Source organism: Vulpes vulpes, chromosome 6 (genome assembly GCF_048418805.1).
Source record: "Vulpes vulpes isolate BD-2025 chromosome 6, VulVul3, whole genome shotgun sequence".
Classification (NCBI taxonomy): domain Eukaryota; kingdom Metazoa; phylum Chordata; class Mammalia; order Carnivora; family Canidae; genus Vulpes; species Vulpes vulpes.
The window spans coordinates 78,852,961-78,873,612 of NC_132785.1; the positions used below are offsets into that span (position 1 = coordinate 78,852,961).

Sequence of the window (20,652 nt, forward strand, 5' to 3'; positions counted from 1 at the left end):
ACTTGAGTCGAAGACAGATGCTTAACCAACTAAGCCACACAGGGGCCCCAAGATATACCAGTTTTAAGGAAAGATATACTTTTTGTGATCCTGTACTCTGAGAAGAATTTATTAAGGATTTTTAAATAGTTGTTGAAATGTCTAAATAGAAAATGTCTATATCAAAACTATATCTTTAATATAAATTTTATGGAAATAAATTTTGTATAAAGAATTTATTATATCTTTTTAAATTCATAATTTGCCTTTGGTGGATAGCTTTCTGAACTATATGAACTGGCTTAATGCAGGATAATACAAGCTTTTTAACCACCAGGAGGAGGAAATATTTCTTAGATCAGTGTTTCTAACTGGTTTCTCTAGATGGTAGGCCAGAGGAGGGGCTCTACAAATGTTTGACTTGAATTTGGCTTAAATATTTTGAAAAATGTTTTAAAGACTGTTAAAAAACAAGTGCTATAAAAATTTTCCTGCCATCTCTGTTTTAGTGAAGAGAATTCTAACAGTGTAGAGTGAGCTATTATAAACTGCTATGATTTGAGATTAATTTCCTTTGTGATTTAAGATTGTTTCGATACTGTGTAACCAAAACAAAATGCAAAAACAAATTGAATCCTGAGGCCAGTGTAGCTACAACTAACAAGTATAACCACCAATTTAAAATCTTTGGGATTCAACAGGACAACTTAGTTTTATATAAATTTGAACCAAACTAACTTTATACACATAAAAAGCTACTTTATATATTAGAGTTGAATGCAGCATTTTGTTTGACAGAGGGTTACATTGCTAAAATAATACTCAAAATCTACTTAGATTTTCCCTGTAGAATATCAGTAGTTTCCACTAGGCTTTGGACAAGAAACACTGGACAGATAATTCCCCATTGAGATGGATAGTCAGTGTCTGACAGAAAGACACTCTGCTGTTGACTGAAAGAAGATCAATATGTTCTAGATGCCAGGAGCATAGACAGTGAAGATGCTGATGGGAGCCTAATTTGTATTCCAAGTTTAGTGAGTGCCATCCAACTTTGCCTGTACTTGGGCGCTGGAGGCAGGACAACAATCTTCTTGACATTAGCTCTGTATCTATTCAGTTGCTTAACAGAACCTCGATTAAGGCTGAGAATTTTATACCTTAAAGATAGAAGAATATCCTTGCTTGGATACTTTTGAGGGCACAGATGATTAAACACACATATTTATCACTGCAAAACTTTAACATTGATCAATAAATAACTTTTTTTTTTGGTGGGATGATATCTTGATTTTTCCTTTAAAAGTATGTCTGTGCAGACTAGCAGTATTACCATAACCTAGGAGGTTACTAGAAATGCAGAATTTCAGGCATCACCTTAGACCTATTGATCAGAATTTATATTTTAAAAAGATTCCTGGGTGATTCATAAGCATATTAAAATTTGAGAACCACTGCATTAGATGTTAGTAGCCAAAGAAAGTCTGAGACAAGTCATTGAGTTAATTGGTTGAATAGAAATTTCAAAAATATCTATTTGGATGACCCAATTCACAATTTTGGTTTTATTATCAATGTTTGAGTACTTTCTCGTCAATATCTGCCTAAGAGTAAAAGCTAGTTTTATAAATGAATCACTACTCCAAAACAAATACTGTGACTGTTGGAAGAAATTATCTTCCATTTTCCCAGGCTTCCGTGAGTCTCATTCAGTGCTTAAGATTTCATGAAGTCTGGTCTATCAATTTGGTTTTAACTTTTATTTTCCTATTTTTATTTTTTACTCATGTGTTAATTTACTTATTTTCTTTAAATTTTTCCTCCAATTTTAATTTTTTATCCAGGTGCTGATTTTCATAGAAACTGTGGACCTTTACAAGGTTTTAGAATGATCTTTTGACATGAAAAGGAAATAGAGATATGAAATGACTTTAAAAATATTCAGAAAATACTAAAATTTTGACACTTATGCTTTTGCCAGTATGCCAAATCTACTCCAAAAGCTTCACTAACTACAAGCCAAGATGACAAAATTGAAGTCTGTGACAGTTTTCAAACAAGCATTCACTTAAAAAACTTCCCAACGCAATTTTTTTTGTCCATAAATTATAATTTACAAAGTAAAGTTTTGAAAATCTTAGCTATGGTTGTAAGTTGCTTTTTCCAGGTGATTTTAGAAGATGGTATTTCCTGAATCTTAGCTTTTCTGTATCCAAGACCATAATCAATTACAGAATTTGGTTATTGGAGTTTTCAAAATTTCAGTCACATTTCGTGTACCTTGCTCTGAATTGTGTGTGGCATTGGAATGTCAGCCAATATTCTTGCCAGTGGTATTAACTATCATGACATATCCTTGATGATGTTCAGTTTGCCAATAATTTTGATCCATCAATCATTTACATCTCATGTCATTAAAATGAAAAGTTTTCAAAATACTTTAAAATATCTTACTTAGTCTTCACTGTAATTCTGTGTGGTAGCTTTTATTTCATTTACTCATTTAATTAAAAACAGATTTATATTTATTTTAGAGAGAGGGAGAGAACATGAGTGAGAGGGACTGAGAAAGGGAGAGTGAGAATCTAAAGCCAACTCTGCTAAGGGTGGAGCCTGACAACGTGGGGCTGGATCTCACTACCATGAGGTGGCTCAACAGTTTAGCGCCACCTTCAGCCCAGGGTGTGATCCTGGAGACCTGGCATCACGTCCCACGTGGGGCTCCCTGCATGGAGCCTGCTTCTCCCTCTGCTTGTGTCTCTACCTCTCTGTGTCTCTCATGAATAAATAAATAAAATCTTTAAATTAAAAAAAATTAATTATAATTTGCCTTTCAATTTAATCACTGTAAGATCTTAGAATAAGCAGAATGTGTATAACCCTTTATGATTTTTTTTAATGGATTCCTGAAGAAGAATGATGTAGCACTCATTTCAGATTTATTACTATTTTAAAGATCAAGTTTCCCCCTAGTTACAGGGAAATTCAGGAAAATAGACAATAAATAATGGCTATATGTAGCACTTGAAAGGCTTTATTAATAAGTGATGTCAAACCATCTAATGCTTTTCCTCAGAGTTATTATTCATCAACACTTTATGGATATCTACTTGTTATGCTGCTTCTAAACTATGGATAAGATTCTCATGTTCAAGGAAATATTATTTTCTTTATTGAACTTATTTTAAGAATAAGCTCAATTTAGTTATCAATTTCATGTGAGACTTGAGCTTTGAAATTTATATTTATTGTAAAATAATCACCTCTGTGGTTTCTAACTGACCTTTTGCTTTTTTATTATTGCTCATTTCTTTTCATTGCAGACTTGCAGATACTGGTTAGTATCTAAGCTAATTGTTTATCACAAGTTGATTTGGGTTCGTCTTAATTATGGTACTTGTTTGCAGTTCAAGAACTATACAGACTATGTTCTAAGGGTCTAATACTAGTTTTCTTCCCTTGGGATGTTAACCAACATTTATAATTTTTATTCATTCTCAAATAAATGGCCTCTGCATTTAGGATTATTTTTGGCCTAGACTTTGCACCTTCTCTGTTTGCCTTCAGTATATCTCCAGTTAAACGTCCTACTCTCAACTGAGGTTTTGTAGGTTGAAAATAGGTAACTTCTTCCTAACTTATTAGGTAATGTTTCTAACTGCCCAGAATCAACTTTGATGTGATTATGCACTACTTTTCTTCTTTAGCATCCTTCATTCAGTTAGTTGCTGACTCTGTGGACTGAATGATTATGTTTCCCCCAAATTAAGGTGTTGGAGCCCTAATTCCCAATATGGTGGTATTTGGAGGTAGGGCCTTTGGAAGATAATTAGGTCATGAGGATTGAGTCCTTGAGAATGAGATTAGTGCCTTTATAAGAAGAGGACCAGAGAGATAATTTCTCAGCCATGTGAGGATACAGGAAGGAGACTATGGATAAGCCAGGAAGTGGGGTCTCACCAGAACCTGACCATGGACCCTGATTTTGGACTTCCAGCCTTCAGAACTGTGAGAAATAAATGTTTGTTATTTAAGCCACTCTGTCTATCATATTTTATTATAGCAGCCATAACTGACTAAAAACACCAAACCTTGGAGTCATGGGCTAAATTGTGTTCCCTTTTCAAGTTCATATACTGAAGTCTTAATTCCGTGTACTGTAGAATATGGTATATTTGAAGATAGACTCCTTAAGAGGCAAGTAAGCTGAAATGAGGTCATTAGGGTGGGCCCTAATCTAATATGACTGCTGTCTTATAAGAAGAGAAAATTAGGACACAAGCGCATACAGCGGGATATCCATGTGAAGACACAGGGAGAAGATGGCCATCTACATACAACCAAGGAGAGGCCCTCAGAATAAGTTAACCCTGCTTATACCTTGATCTTGGACTTCTATCCTCTGTAACTGTGAGGAAATACATTTCTGTTGTTTAAACCATCCAGTCTGTGTATTTTGTTATGGCAGTCCTAGTAAACTAGTACACTTTGGCAATTCTCAGCAATGCCTCTTGAATTTTGGCCAGCTGAAGAACACATGTTGTTTCCTTATTGGCATATATATATATATATATATATATATATATGTATATGATTATATTTTTCTAAAACAGCATTGCATTTTCCATATACTTTGGTTGAATTTGGAGAAGTAATTATATTGAAAAAAAGAATTTCCATTTGTCCTTTATTTTCCAACTTAGAAGAAACTTCCTTAAGGAGGCATGCCCTTATGTCCATATTAGTACTTAGTACTTGTCCTGCCTATAGCACTTTAAAAAAAAAAATATTGTGCAATGCAAGCTTTATTTTTATTTTTATTGTTTTATTTTGAGTTTCTATTTAAATTCTGGATGGTTAACATGTAGTATAATATTGATTTCAGGAGCCAAAAAGAATATTGGTTTTGGGAGTAGAATTTAGTAGTGATTTATCACTTACATATAACATCCAGTGCTCATTACAAGTGCCTTCCTTAAAACCCATCATCCATTTAGCCCATCTTTCCACCCAGCTCTCCTCCAGCAACCCTGTTTGTTCTCCATATTTAAGAGTCTCTTGTGGTTTGCCTCTCTCTCTCTCTTTCTCATTTCTCCCCCTTCCCCTATACTCATATACTTTGTATCTTAAATTGCACATAGGAGTAAAATCATATGGCATTTGTCTTTCTCTGACTGACTTATTTGGCTTAGCATAATAGACGCTAGCTCCATCCACATCATTGCAAATGGCAAGATTTCATTCTTTTTTCTTTAAGGATTATTTATATAAGAGAGAAAGACAAAGAGAACAGGAGGAGGGGCAGAAGGAAAGGGAGACAAGCAAACTCCATGCTGATCTGGGAGCCTGAAGATCAGGGCTTGATTCCAGGACCCTGAAATTATGACCTGAGTCAAAATGAAGAGTCAAATGCTTATCTAGCTGAGTCACCCAGGTGCCCTAAGACTTCATTCTTTTTCATGACTGAGTAATATTCCATTGTATGTATATACCACATCCTCAATATCCATTTATCAGTTGATGGACAATTGGGCTCTTTCCATGATTTGGCTATTGTTAATAATGGTGCTATAAACATGGGGGTACATGTGCCCCTTCAAATAACCAACTACAACATTTTATTATACTATGTTATAGTTACACATTTTATACTACTTTTCTCCCCCACCTGATGAATTGTAAATGCTTAAGGTCAGGAACTAATTCCTGAATGTTATTATATCTTACCACCCAGCATAGTGCCTGGCACAAAGAATGCGCTCAAAAAATATTTATCAATAAATTACTTTGTATTTTGCTGTAGTAACAAGCAATCCCCAAATATCAATGTCTTAAAACATCAGAATGTCTTGCTTATAATACTTGTTCACTGTAGTTCTTCTGGAGGATTTGTTCTCTGTCCTGGATCGAGGCTAATGGAGTAGCCACTGTCTAGAGTATTGTCTGTCACTGTGGCACAGGGGAAGGAAGAACTTCGTGATCCTGCAGTGGTTAATAAATCTTCACAGATAGCACTTCTGTTCACATTTCATTCATCAGAGCAAGTTCTGGGTCACATATGATGTCAGTGTGGGGAAGGAATTACAATCCTACCATATGCCAGATAGAGAAAAAGCCAAAGATATTTGTGAATTGCACAAGTGTACCAAAAACTTCTAGATTGGCACATGCTATGTTATTTATGATTTTGTCTTTTTATTTTAATGTTTTTCTGCTATCTCTACCTTAGTGTGCATGAATTTTACTAAAATATTCAATTTGAATGTATATTTTTATCATATTTAATCTGGATCTTATGATCCATCAGAAACTGTTCCAGTTTTTCTTTTATATTTTGAACCTCTTATCTTCTGGAGGACTATATAATCTAGTTCTTAGAGCATATGATCTTACTTTAGTGTCATATTTTGTGCACCATGCTCATGGATAGAACATTATAACTTTTCTGTTTCTCAGTTTCCTTATCTGTAAAATGAGATTCTATCTCAACTTCCTTCTAGCTCTTTAATTCACATATATGTTTAGTATATACTATTAATGACTATGCTATTTTTTAAGACTTATTTATTTACTTATTCAGAAGAGATGCAGAGAGAGAGGCAGAGACATACGCAGAGGGAGAAGCAGGCCCTATGTGAAACTCAATCCCAGGACCCCAGGATCACGACCTGAGCCAAAGGTAGATGCTCAATCACTGAGCCACCCAGGTGCCCAGTGATTATGTTATTGATGGATTTATTCTTTATTTGGTTGTTGTAGAAGTTCAGGGTTGTTGGTTTATTAGTAGTAATTACTTCATTATTTTGGTGTAAACTTTATACAGGACAGTCTCCTGTGTATAATCTCAATTACAGACTGTTTTCTTCTGTCAAAACATAGCTTCTCTCCATGTAGATGATTGATGTTACTGATCAAAGACACTTGAGCATATCCTGGACTGTCTTTCCTTTTTTTTTTTTTTTAAAAAGATTTTATCCATTTATTTATTCAGAGAGAGAGACCATGAGTGGGAAGAGGGAGGAAGGGCAGAGGGAGAGAGAGAGAATCTCAAGCAGACTCTCTGCTGAGTGTGGAGCCTGGTGTGGGGCTCCATCCCACGACCCTGAGATCATGACCTGAGCTGAAACCAAGAGTCCGGTGCCCAACCAACTGAGCCACTCAGGTGCCCCATATCATAGACTTTCTAAGCAATAGAGCACTAAGAATCCACAGTGAAAAAAAATCAGTGTTTGATTATGTATATGTTTAAAATTGTGGTAAAATTAACATAAAAAGTATACAAATCAAATGACATTTTGGGGAAAATATTTGCATCACATAGAAGTATACAAATAATTTATGTAACTATTATACAGAGATATCTCATAAACTATTAAGAAAAAAAGAAAGTCTATACAGGCACATATCCACACAGCCAAATGAACATAAGAAAAGACACTGACATGCGTGCCGGGATGACTCAGTTGGTTAAGTGTCCAACTCTTGGTTTTGGCTCAGGTTTTGATCTCAGGGTAGTGAGATTGAGCCCTGTGTCAAGCTCTGTGCCCAGTGTGGAGTCTGCTTGTCATTTTCTCTCTTTCCCTCTCCCTACTCTCTGCCCCTCTTCCTACATGCTTTCTCTCTCTCCCTTTCTCTCTCAGATAAATAAAAAGGAAAAAAGGAAAGATGCTGAAAAAAGTGGGGAAATGGGTATTTTTATACACTGTTGGTGAAGTTTAGAATGCTACAATCCTTTTGGTTAAGAAAGTACAACCCTTTGTGGCATGTATTTTAAAATTTGAATGTTCACATATTTTAATTCAGCCACACCAGCTCTTAGAATCTATGTTCTAGAAAGGATAGGGTTGCTCATTGAAGCACTATTTGCAAAAGCAAAAAAAAATAAATAAATAAAAAAAAAATAATTAAAAAATGGAAACAATTTAAAGGTCTCTTAAAGGAAAGTGTATCTATAGAATGGAATAGTATGCATATATTAGAAGAATAGGAGAATAGTAATAAAACAACAGCTAAGATTTATTGAGTATTTAGTATGTTCTAGACAAAATCACAAGTGTTCTTTTAAGGGTAGATTTATAAATATGAAAGGTACTCATCACAAGTGCCCTCCTTAATCCTCATCACCTATTTGACTCATTTCCCCATCCACCTCCCTTCTGGTATTCATCAGTTTGTTTTCTATAGTTAAGAGTCTGTTTTTTGGTTTGCTTCTCTCTCTTTGTTCCTTGTTTGTTTTGTTTCTTAAATTCCACAGATGAGTGAAATAATACGGTATTTTTTTCTGACATATTTTGCTTAGCATAGTACTCTCTAGCTCCATCCATGTCATTGCAAATGGCGAGATTTCATTCTTTTTTAAAGCTGAGTAATATTCTACATTGTGTGTGTGTACGCATATATATATATGCATATATATATATATATATATCACATCTTATTTATCTATTCATCAGTCAGTGGACACTTGGGTGGTTTTCATAATTTGGCTATTGTAGATAATGCTGCTATAATTATAGGGGGCTCATGTATCCCTTGTGATGCATACTGAATGTTGTATGAAAGTGTTTAATTACTATATTATATATCTGAAACTAATATTACACATATGTTAAGTAGTAGAATTTAAATAAAAACTCAAAAAAATATGAAGGGTATATATACATGATATAGTGAGTGAAAAAGGTTTCTGATCAATATGAAAATAAATGTGAGTAAATAAATGCACGTATAAGTGTATTATTGTAAAGATCTAGATACTTAACATTTCTATATATAGCTATATGTAGATATATAATACAAACATTTGTATGAATGTAGGAAAAGGGTACAGTCCAAAGTGTTAACAGTAGTTAACTTTAGGGATTGGATTAGATAGAGGATGCATTTATTTCTCAAATAATCATAAAACTATTAGATTGTGGGTAATTTTTACTGTTTGTTTTCCTCCTGATTTTCAAGTAAAAGTTTAATAAAAACATTGGTGGTGATGGTATAGGAATAGTAGTGCTCTGCCTCATCATATTAAGTGCAGCTTGATCTGTTATTATAATTTTTGGTGGAATATCTTGGGAGAACACTACTAGTTTCATAGTTGGTCATAGAGAACTAGATCTTTCGCTAAATGAGGAGCCTTAATTCTATCAATAATTTATAAGAATATGTTTTAAAAATAGAAAATAGTTATTCCTTTCATTTACATCAGAAGATGCCAAGGCAAGGAAATTTTGGTAGTTACACTTGGAGAGGAGAAGGATGGAGAAAGGGGCACTTTGAGAAAGCAGGTATGGATGGGGTGGCAGTTTGGATTATGGTAGTGTCACATGAGGTCTTGATGCCTAAGGAATGGAATGAAGCAAGAGATGGTAAAAGTTTTCGATAACTTTTCATATTTGTCTTTGGTTCTTCTATTTGCTGTTTTGCCATGAAAATATCTTCCAAATTCTAGATGACTGAGTTCAAGTGTTAGGTCTGCTTTGGAAGGAGCAAAACTTTATTGGTTCTGCTGCCGTCATCTCGCATCTTCTTAATGATTCCCTTCTTTCCTTTCTTCCAGTGCCATGGAGAAGAGAACAGAGCTTGCACAGGAAAGGAGAAAACTATATTTGAAGCATTTACTGTCATAAAGTAGTTCTGCAGAAGGATTGGTTGCTCCGAGGGTCCCTATGTCTACTAAACCCTCCTTATTTTTACATGGCCATTCCACATCTCTCCAGATTTAAAATCAGCTGTCCTATGGCTTAAGTTCTCTGATGAGTTCATAAAAAGTCATTAATTTTCTGTCTGTTCAGCTTTCTTCTTGTTGCAAATATGAGAGCTACAGTTTGAGCTGCAGCTACAAGTAGGTGACAAGATTTTAAGTAATTAAGTTACTAAAGCAATGCAGATAAACTGAATGATGATAAAAATTAAAGAAAAGTTGGCATAAATCTAAAGGATAGTTTAGAAAGGATGTATGAGTGATATAACTAAGAAGATAACATCAGTCAAAAAAATTTGTAAATACTTATTGAGCATTTACTAAGTGCAATGTATCTTATTAAGTGCCTGCCTAACTTTTAAAATGGAGTCTTTTCAATTTCAACTAACCACTTAACTAACCACTTCTAGTTAAGTTCTCTTATTATTCCCATTATGAAGAAACTGAGGCACAGAGAGTTAGGTTGACTTGCTGAAGGTCATACAATCAATCAGTTTTAGAACTGGGACTCTAATTCAGGAAGTCTGAATCCCCAGTCTGTCTTCATATAATAAATAAAATGAGGCTACCACTTTTTTCAGATATTAAAAGGAACTCAGTTGAACAAAGAAAGAACATGCTGTAAGAAATAGTTCAATAGCAGAAGATACTATAACAGTAAATGAAAGGAGACATATTCTCAGATTGAAAGGAAGGAAAGAAAAGGAAAGCCTGTGAGGATTTTAGAGCATCCTGACCATGGCAGCATGTCTGACCCAGGCAGACAGTTCTAAGAGTTGCTTGGAATGGTATTCAAGGTCCATAGGAACAAAACTGTCCATGTTATCTTACTTTTCTTGTATATACCCTCAGATGCCTCTCTATAATTCAGTGGCAACTCCAGCTCTTGAACTCTGAAAATTCCACTGAAAGTGGTGAAGAAAGATTCTTATTTTAAATTATATCTTCCCACTCTTTGTGAGTATTATGTGCATTACATTTCTAAAGAATCATTCTCTTTGCCTGAGGAGCAAGACAGTTTAAAAATAACTTGTGTTGTGATTAAAAAAGTCTTTGTATAAGGATACCTGAAAGAAAGTGTGTACAGGTATCTGTATAACATATAATGGGTGATAGCTTTCTTTTTTCTTTTTTCAGATTTTTTTCCTGATTAAAATAACAAACTCACCCATTCCTTTGGCAATCACTCATTTCTTCTCTCTATCTATGAGTATGGGTTTTGATTTTTTTTTTAGATACAATATATAAGTAAAATCATGCAGTATTTGTCTTTCTTTGTCTGACTTATTTCACTTATCGTATTACCCTTGCAGTTAATTGGTGTGGTCACAAATGGCATGATTCCATTCTTTTTAAGGTTGAGTAGTATCCTAGTGTATGTGTGTGTGTGTGAGCATGCGTGTGTGTGTATGGGTATGTTTGATCTATCTATCATCTATCTATCTATCATCTATCTATCTATCAATTATCTATCATCTATCTATCTATCTATCTATCTATCTATCTATCTATCATCATCTATCATCTGTCTCTCAGTTCTTTATCCATTCATCCACTGATGGACACTTAAGTTGTTTATGTATCTTGGCTATTATAATTAATGCTGCAATGAATATATGGGTGCATATATCTTTTCCAATTAATGTTTTTGTTTTCTTCAGATAGATAGATACTCAGTAGTGGAATTGCTGATCATGTGGTATTTCTATTTTTAATTTTTTGAGGAATTTCCTTATTGTTTTCTATAGTGGCTGCACCAATTTATATTCCCATCAATAGTGCATGAAGGTTCCATTTTTCCTACATCCTCACCACTTTTTTTTTCTTGGGTTTTTTATACTAGCCATTCTGACTGGTGTGAGGTGATATCTCATTGTGGTTTTGATTTCTGTGTCCCTGATGATTAGTGATATTGCAAATCTTTTTCATGTGTATGTTGGCCATCTCTATATCTTCTTTGGCAGGAGAAAGGTCTACTCAGATTTGCCCATTTAAAAAAAATTAATTAATTAATTAATTAAGAGAGAGAGAGAGAGCAGGGAGGGGCAGAGGGAGAGAAAAATATCAAGCATGCTTCCGGCTGAGTGTGGAGTCTGATATGGGGCTCAATCTCCCAACCCTGAGGTCATGACCTGAGCCAAAATCAAGAGTCATCACTTAACCAACTGAGTCACCAGATGCCCCTTCTGTGTACTTTTAATTGGACTTTGTTGTTACTGAAATGAGTTCTTTATATATTTTAGATATTAATCTCTTATCAGAGACATGATTTGTAAATATCTTTTCTCATTCATTTGGTTGCTTTTTTGTTTTATTGATTTTTGTTGTTGTGTGTGCAGAAGCTTTTTAGTTTGATATAGTCCAGTTTATTTTTGCTTTTGTTTCCCCTGCCTTTGGAGTCAGATCAAGAAAGCTTTGCTAAGATTGATGTCAAGGAGCTTACCAACTAGGTTTTTTTCTAAGAGTATTATGGTTTCAGGTCTTATATTCAAGTCTTTAATCCATTTTGAATTAATTTTTGTATATGGTGTGAGATAGTGGTCCAGTTTCTTTCTTTCTTTCTTTCTTTCTTTCTTTCTTTCTTTCTTTCTTTCTTTCTTTCTTTCTTTCATTCTCTCTCTCTCTCTCTTTCTTTCTTTCTTTCTTTCTTCTTTCTCTCTCTCTCTTTCTTCTTTCTTTCTTTCTCTCTCTCTCTCTCTCTTTCTTTCTTTCTTTTTTTGCATGTGGCTGTTCAGTTTCCCCAACACCATTTATTGAAGAGACTACCCTTTCCCCACTGTATATACTTACCTCTTTTGTTGTAAAGTGATTGATCATATATGTGGTTTATTTCTGAGCTCTCTATTCTGTTTCATTGATCTATGTGTCTGTTTTTATGCCAGTACCACACTGTTTAATTACTATAGCTTTATAGTATAGTTTGAAATCAAAGAGTATGATACCTCCAGATTTCTTTCTCCAGATTGTTTTAGCTTCAGGGTCTTTTGTTGTTCTATATAAATTTTAGAATTATTTGCTCTAGTTTTGTGAAAAATACCACTGGAATTTTGATAGGGCTTGCATTAAATCTATAGATTGCTTTGGATAGTATGGACATTTTAATAATATTAATACTTAACAGTCCATGAGCACAGAATGTCTTTCCATTTATTTGTGTCTTCTTCACTTTCTTTCATTAGTAGTCTTATAGCTTTTAGTGTACAGGTATTTCACCTCAGTTAAATTTATTCCTAGTTATTTAATTCTTTTTGATGTGATTGTAAATGGGATTTTCTTTTCTCAATATATTTTGTTTTTAGTGTATAGAAATACAACAGATTTTTTAATATTAATTTTGTATCCAGAAACTTTATTGAATTCATTTATAATTTATTTTTTAAAATTTTTTTTTCATTTATAATCTCTAATAGTTTTTTTGGCAGGATCTTTAACGTTCTCTCTCTATATATTATTATGTCATATATGAATAGTGACAATATTCTTCCTTTTTCAATTTGTTTGCCTATTATTTCTTTTTCTTTCAAGTTGCTGTGGGTACAACTCCCAATTTTATGTTAAGTAAAAGTGGGGAGAGTGGGCATCTTTGTCTTGTTCCTGATCTTAGCAGAAAAGCTTTCAGCATCCCACCATTGAGTATGATGTCAGCTGGGAGTTTGTCATATAAGGGCTTTATTATGTTGAGGTATGTTGCCTCAATATCCACTTCGTTGAGAGTTTTTATTGTAAACATAAGTCGAATATTGTCAAATGTTTTTTCTATTGAGATGATCGTATGATTTTTATCTTTCATTTTGTTAGTGTGATATATCACCATGATTGATTTGCAGATGTTAAACAATTTGTTTCTCTGGAATAAATCCTGCTTAATGATGGTGTATGATCTTTTCAATGTATTGTTGACTTTAGTTTGCTAATATTCCATTGAATATTTTTATATCCATGTTCATCAGGATTATTGACCTGCAATTTTCTTTTTTTGTGTGGTGTCATTGTCTGGTTTTGCTATCAGGGTAATGCTGGCCTCAAAAAATGAGTTTGGAAGCATTATTTTCTCTTCATTTTGTTGGAGAGTTTGAGATGGATAGATACTAAATCTTTGAATCCTTGATAGAATTCACCAGTGCAATCATTTAGTCCTACACTTTCATTTGTTGGGAAGTTTTTGATTTCTGATTCAATCTCTTTACTAGTGATCAGTCTATTCAGATTTTCTATTTTTTTTTTTATGATTCAGTCTTGGGAGATTATAAGTTTTCAGGAATTTATCTATTTCTTTTAGGTTGCCTAATTTACTGGTATATAATTGAGCATAGTAGTCTCTTACAATCCTTTCTAATTCTGTTGTATTAGTTATAACTTCTATTTTATTTTTGATTTTATTTATTTGAGCCCTCTCTTTGTCTTGGTATGTTTCGCTAAAGGTTTGGTAATTTTATCTTTTTAAGGAAACTGCTTTTAGTTTCATTGACCTTTTCTATTTTCTTTTTATACTCTATTTCATTTATTTATGCCCTGATCTTTATTATTTTATTCCTTACTAATTTTATACTTCCATTTTTTTTCCTTTTTGGTTTCCATTGGTTGTAAAGTTAGATTGTTTGAGATTTTGCTTGTTTCCTGAGGTGGGCCTGTATTGCTGTGAACTTCCCTCTTGGAACCACTTTCCTGTAGATTTTGGTGTGTCATGTTTATTTGTCCCTTAGTATTTTTCATTTCTCTTTTGATATGTATCATTAAGGTATTTTCCTGAGAGTTTGTCTTGTTCTTCCATTTGGAACATATTTTCCCGTTTCCTCATTTTGCTTGAATTTCTGTGTTTCTGTGGATTAGGCAAATAGCTACTTCTCTCATTCTTGAAGGAGTGTACTTGTGTAGGTGATGATCCTTTTTATCCAACTTAGCCTTGGTCAATCAAATCTTTTTGATTGTCTGAACCTTCTGACTTATTCTTGATATGTTCCTGTTGTTGAGGGTATGCCAAGACCTGTCAGTGATCCAAGGGGAAGGATCTCATTTAGCATCTAGTTTCAGGCTGATTAGAAGCCAGACCCTCTGGTAGCAGCTTTTAAAGTATATAAATATATAGTCCCATGGGGCTATAATCCAAACCCTTGTTGGCCTCTAGACCTGGAGGACTGGAGGTGTCTCCGGGCTATCATTGCAAAATTCAGGGCACGAGTATATGAAGTCCTTTCTGTGAGATCTTGCTATCTTGTAATGAGGCCAAGGGAATGTGCAAGGATGGGGTCTCCCTTCCTTGCCTTTATGGAGTACCTTGTTAGGCTTTATGTATGTGGGAAACCTGAAACTTGTCCTTCAGGTTGAAGCTCCAGGCTAAATAAATAGGCCATTTTCACAGAAAGACTGAGATTATATTTCAGTCTGCTCTTTATGCAATGCACTTGGGATGGTGGCCTGTGAAGAACTAGTAAATTCCTGAGGAGCCCAGGAATACCAGCTTCCTTGGACACCAGGGCTGGAGGGGTCAAAGGGCATCCTCTGTGTGGATAGTGGGTACGTGGGCAGTGCTGGGGGAGGGGCACACTCACTAGTTTTAGGAAGGCAATGGGGTAGTTTTGCCTTCACTCATGGTGGGTTTTAGTAATGCAGCAGGACAGTGCCTTGTCTGTGTGTGTGTGTGCCAGCTTTAGTCTGGGAGTAGCAGAACGCCTACTTGTCAACCCCATACAGGGAGTAAGGGAGTGCTATAACTAACTGCATGCAGTGTAGCTTCAGCAAGGCAGTGGGACAGTGCCACGACAGGTCATTCTGCCAATCTTAGCAAGGTGACAGGAAGGTGCTATATTTAAGCTTACCCACCTGTGCTAGCAGGTAGGTGGAAGTAAGAAAATGGCATCCACCATTGCCTCTGTCTCTGGGGAGAGTTTCAACTGTCCCTTGCTCCTTTGGCAGATGTTTTTAGATTAGCAAATAAATTGCCTTCAGATATAGTCTAGGCACATTTTGAATGCTGGTTTTTTAGCTGGGTGTCTGGGCAAGTGAGACTGTACATGAGCCCTTTAAAAGGAAGCTCTTAGTTTTCTTGTAGCATGTTGGGTCACTTGGAAGTCTACGTCATTGGCTTTCTAAGCCAGATGTTTTGGGAGGCTCATTTTCCCTGGTGCAGATCCTAGGGTTTGGGTGCCTGGTGTGGGGCACTAACCCCTTGCTCCTCCAGGAGAAGCACCAGACTAATGAGATCCCTCCCTATTGTGTTAACCTGCCAGGGGTGAGGTTTTGGGGAGATCATGTTTCTGCCTACCTGTTTTTATGTGGGTTTTTAAAAAATCCTTTATTGTGGAGGATAGTTCATCTAGTTTTAAGATCTTTTTCTGAGGGAAATAATCAATATGTAATGTAATTTGGTATGTCTGTGGGAGGAGCTGAATTCAGGATCTTCCTAGCTGCCATCTTGTGGAAGTCTCCTCTATAGGTGACAGCTTTTAATTATGCTTGGGGGAGATAATTTGTTTAATATAGAAACAAAATATAGGCAAGAAAAAAATGGGGGATCCCTGGGTGGCTCAGCGGTTTAGCACCTGCCTTTGGCCCAGGGCGTAATCTTGGAGTCCCAGGATTGAGTCCCACATCAGGCTCCCTGCAGGGAGTCTGCTTCTCCCTCTGCCTGTGTCTCTGCCTGTCTCTCTCTCTCTCTCTCTCTCTGTCTCTCATGAATAAATAAATAAAACATTTTAAAAAAAGAAAAAATGTTAATGCTAGATATATTTGGCATGTATTCAAATATATCTGTTGTCAACAAGTTGGATAAATCCCCTAAATATAAAATATATAAAATTTGAGGGATGTAGTTGACCATAGGTCCTTTTGGTAGTAATGGAGGGAGAAGGAGGCAGACAGGACTGGGGCAATATTATTTTAATTAGAAGAATTTTTAACACAAAGCGTAAGGCAACATTCTCTTTACTGTGGATACTGGTTATGTTTAATACATACAGTGGGTGATTGTCAAGTTCTTATTTGTAAACATTTTATATACTCTTAATGCTGAAAGTGTGGGAATACTCAGAATGCCTGGGGAGGGGGGATTTGCAGAAATCTTACTGTAAGTCCAGCAATTACAGTAAAATTACTGTAATATTTTGCAACACCATTCTTTATTTCAAAGTCCAGCCTAGACTTTTAAAATATTTGAGTATTGTTGGATTATAGCAAAATAACATTCTGTTGAAAACAGGCCCTCCCATCCAATTTGAAATGCATTGAGACAGCAGCAATGTCAGTCCAAGTCTGAAAATCTGCTTCTTTAACCTTTTTAGTGGATGAGCAGATCACATCATCAGAAAATATGAGATTGGAAAGTCTAGTAGGAAGTTTTGCTTTTAAATTTGTGTTAGTGTGGAGAGACAGTGGGCTCTCCAGTGACTCTTTACCCTGGCAGCACGAAGAGGGGCTACACACTGGCATCCCAGCTGGAGGAGCCAAGGGTTACCCAGTGCTTTTTATTTCAGCATTAAAATACTATAGAGAAAAGGGTCTGACTTCCCACCTTTAATATTGCTCAATCATTTCTTTTTACTTCTTGCTTCAGTGAGCACAGTATGTGGTTTTCAGGGGGAATTTACTGAAAAGAGAACCCTTCACTGTTTTATGGATGGATTTTGGAGGAATCTACAGTCAATGCATGTTTCTAAATTCCTTCACAACTGCTGTGATTCTCTAAATCTTGGTGAGGGCATGGTGAAAAATTGGCTCTTAATTTATATTTTAATGAGTGACAGAATATTTTGACATTAGCAAATGAAGAGAGATGTTTTATATAACATCAGTGACTCAAACCATGAGTGTGGCTTTCTATTTTGGCCAATTGTACTGAGCAGGTAATCATAATCAAATAGCAGGGCTGTGTGAAGCACAGGACAATTTTTTTTGAAATTTTCTGGGTAAGTGAGATCATTTGTGTCAGTCTTGTTATTAGAATGGTTATCTGCTTTCTGTGTTAGGACTGTGCTCTCCCCACTTTCTTTTTCTTGCCCGAATTTACACAAAATATTTTTGCAAATGTATTTATGATTTGGAGTCTAGAATTATTTTTGGGTTTCAAGTTTTTGCTTTCCATTTAAGGGCCATTCTCAGCATTTCACCAACATCTCCTAAACCATAGTGAGTAAAGGATAACAAGAAACAAGACAGAAAGTGTTAGTGTGTTAAAGAAAGGTCCAGTGTGGAGCCTTTTTGTCTTATGGCATGGGAAAGGCCATGCTTCTGGTGACTGTATTCATCAGCTATTTGGATTCTGCTTCATGCAGATTCTGATTTAGGGCATATGGTAACATCTTTTAGTTGGCTTAAAAAAGGTTTACACCAAATGTAAATGTATTTTTTGGTAAATCCTTGAAAATGAATTTATATTAATCCAGGTAATTCTCTGGATCAGAAATTTAAAATTCTGAAGGAGGTATGTGTAACAAACATAAATGAATGAAATACATCATATTTAGACTAATATTGCCTTTAAAACCACTGTGTGAGGGGATCCCTGGGTGGCTCAGCAGTTTAGCACCTGCCTTCAGCCCAGGGAGTGATCCTGGAGTTCCGGGATAGAGTTCCACATCAGGCTCCCTGCATAGAGCCTGCTTCTCCCTCTGCTGTGTCTCTCCCTTTCTCTGTCTCTCTCTCTGTGTGTCATGAATAAATAAATAAAATCTTAAAAAAATAAATAAAATCACTGTGTGAACCTAAAATACACATATACAAATAAAGAGGCCCCCCCCTGGCTGGCTGCGTGTGACTCTTGTTTTATACACACTTTATCTTCTCACAGTAATAATGCTTAACTGGGTAATAGAGCTTTTTTTTTTTTTCCTAGTCCCTGAAAAACCAACCTCTCAGCTGTAGACCCCTTTTTTAGCTAGGACAAATATCATCTTATTTAACGAATCTTTCTGTAAGTGGCTAACCTAGGAAGGTACTGCTCTGTGGTCTCAATTGCCTAATAGAAGGTCATTTAATTTAAGTCCAAGGACCCTGTGGGAAAATCCCAATTGGTTACTGTGCCTGTGGTCTAAATCAGGTGCTTATTAGCTGCTCCTCACAAGAACTAGTTTTCAGATCTTCACCTACACCGCCTTAGTTAAAATTGATAATTTCCTGCTTGGTATAGCAAGAAAGGCAATTCAATTCTGCTATTCCTAAATATTATTAGAAAAACTCTGCCCTTAGATACAGTTTAATTCCTGAATAGGACTGTTGCTGGGAGAACTGACTGAATATGTTATATATTGACTTAAACATTTATTGTGAAAACATGATGTATTTGCAAAGAAGTTCTGAAATCCTATGGTATACATTAAGTATTGCTTCTTTTGTAAAAATTAAAAACCCATATAACTATCATTTTCAAAAATAGAATTTGCAAAATTAATTAATTGGAGGCTTCTCCACTTCAGGTATGGACAGTTATCCAGGAATCTGCAAACTCCTCATTTAGCAAAATTATTTAAGCACATAATAATTATACCTTTCACATGTGTAAGACATCATATAGATTACTCACTCTGAACAAGACTTTATTGGGGCACCTGAGTGGCACAGTTGGTTAAGCACCTGGCTCACATTGTGATCTCAGGGTCCTGATCCCAGGTTCCTGAGATTGAGCCCCACATTGGGCTTCATGCTCAGTGTGGAGTCTGTATAAGACTCCCATATGAACATTGCTTCTATAAACATTGGGGTGCAGGTGTCCTGCCATTTCATAGCATCTGTATCTTTGGGGTAAGTCCCCAGCAGTACAATTGCTGGGTCGTAGGGCAGGTCTATTTTTAAGTCTTTGAGGAACCTCCACACAGTTTTCCAGAGTGGCTGTACCAGTTCACATTCCCACCAACAGTGCAAGAGGGTTCCCCTTTCTCCACATCCTCTCCAACATTTGTTGTTTCCTGTTTTGTTAATTTTCACCATTCTCACTGGTGTGAGGTGGTATCTCCTTGTGGTTTTGATTTGTATTTCAAACTGTGGAAGGAGCCTCAGTGTCCATAGAAAGGTGAATGGATAAAGAAGATGTGGTTTATGTATACAATGGAATATTACTCAGCCATCAGAAACAACAAATACCCACCATTTGCTTCAACATGGATGGAACTGGAGGATATTATGCTGAGTGAAGTAAGTCAATCAGAGAAGGACAAACATTAAATGGACAAACATTTTATATTCATTTGGGGAATATAAAAAATAGTGAAAGGGAATAAAGGGGAAAGGAGAGAAAATGAGTGGGAGATATTAGTGAGGGTGACAGAACATGAGAGACTCCTAACTCTGGGGAACGAAAGAAGGGGTAGTGGAAAGGGAGGTGGGTGGGGGGATGGGGTGACTGTGTGATGGGCACTGAGGGGGGCACTTGACGGGATGAGCACTGGGTGTTATGCTATATGTTGCAAATTGAACTCCAATAGAAAAAATATACAAAAAAAGATCTTTTGTTAGGAAAAAAAGACTCCCGTGTGCACTCTCATAAGTCCCCACCATGTGCACATGCCCTCTCTCTCTCAAATAAATAAATAAATATTTATAAAAACCAAACATCTGTTAAGGCAAATTATAAGTAACTCTGCCTTTCTAGCTATAAATAAGCCTTTCCATTTCCCATGAAAGTTTATTATTATCCTCTTTATGTGGAAGAGTAAATGGAGGCAAAGACTGAGCATTACTAGTAGGTCTATTGACTGCCTCGATTGATTAGTATATTATAAAGGGATTAATACTTTGAATAGAGTATAACTTTGATATTTATGACTCATCTCCAGTAATGCTGAATTATTTGTCATGTCAGCAAAATGAAATCACATTTACATTTACAGTAAAAAATACCCTCTATAATGGTTTTAAAACATGGACAACCAATTTTCTGATACACCTCCATTAAGAGGTGACATCTTCATCTTTTCTGGAGCCAGGACTCTGATTTCTTAACCAGTAGAATAGTGAAAGTCACTCTGTATGGTCTTTGGCCTAGGTTT

General features: G+C 35.6%; 1 long non-coding RNA gene across 1 annotated transcript in view; it reads left to right on the plus strand.

Moving 5' to 3' along the window:
- LOC140599360 (uncharacterized) overlaps positions 1–10,946 on the plus strand; it is a 166,920-nt gene extending 155,974 nt beyond the window's left edge. The window contains exons 3-4 of the long non-coding RNA XR_012002144.1: positions 6,560–6,658; positions 9,533–10,946. This is a non-coding gene — a long non-coding RNA (uncharacterized lncRNA). The remainder of the gene's footprint in view (positions 1–6,559; positions 6,659–9,532) is intronic.
- The last annotated feature ends 9,706 nt before the right edge of the window (positions 10,947–20,652 follow it).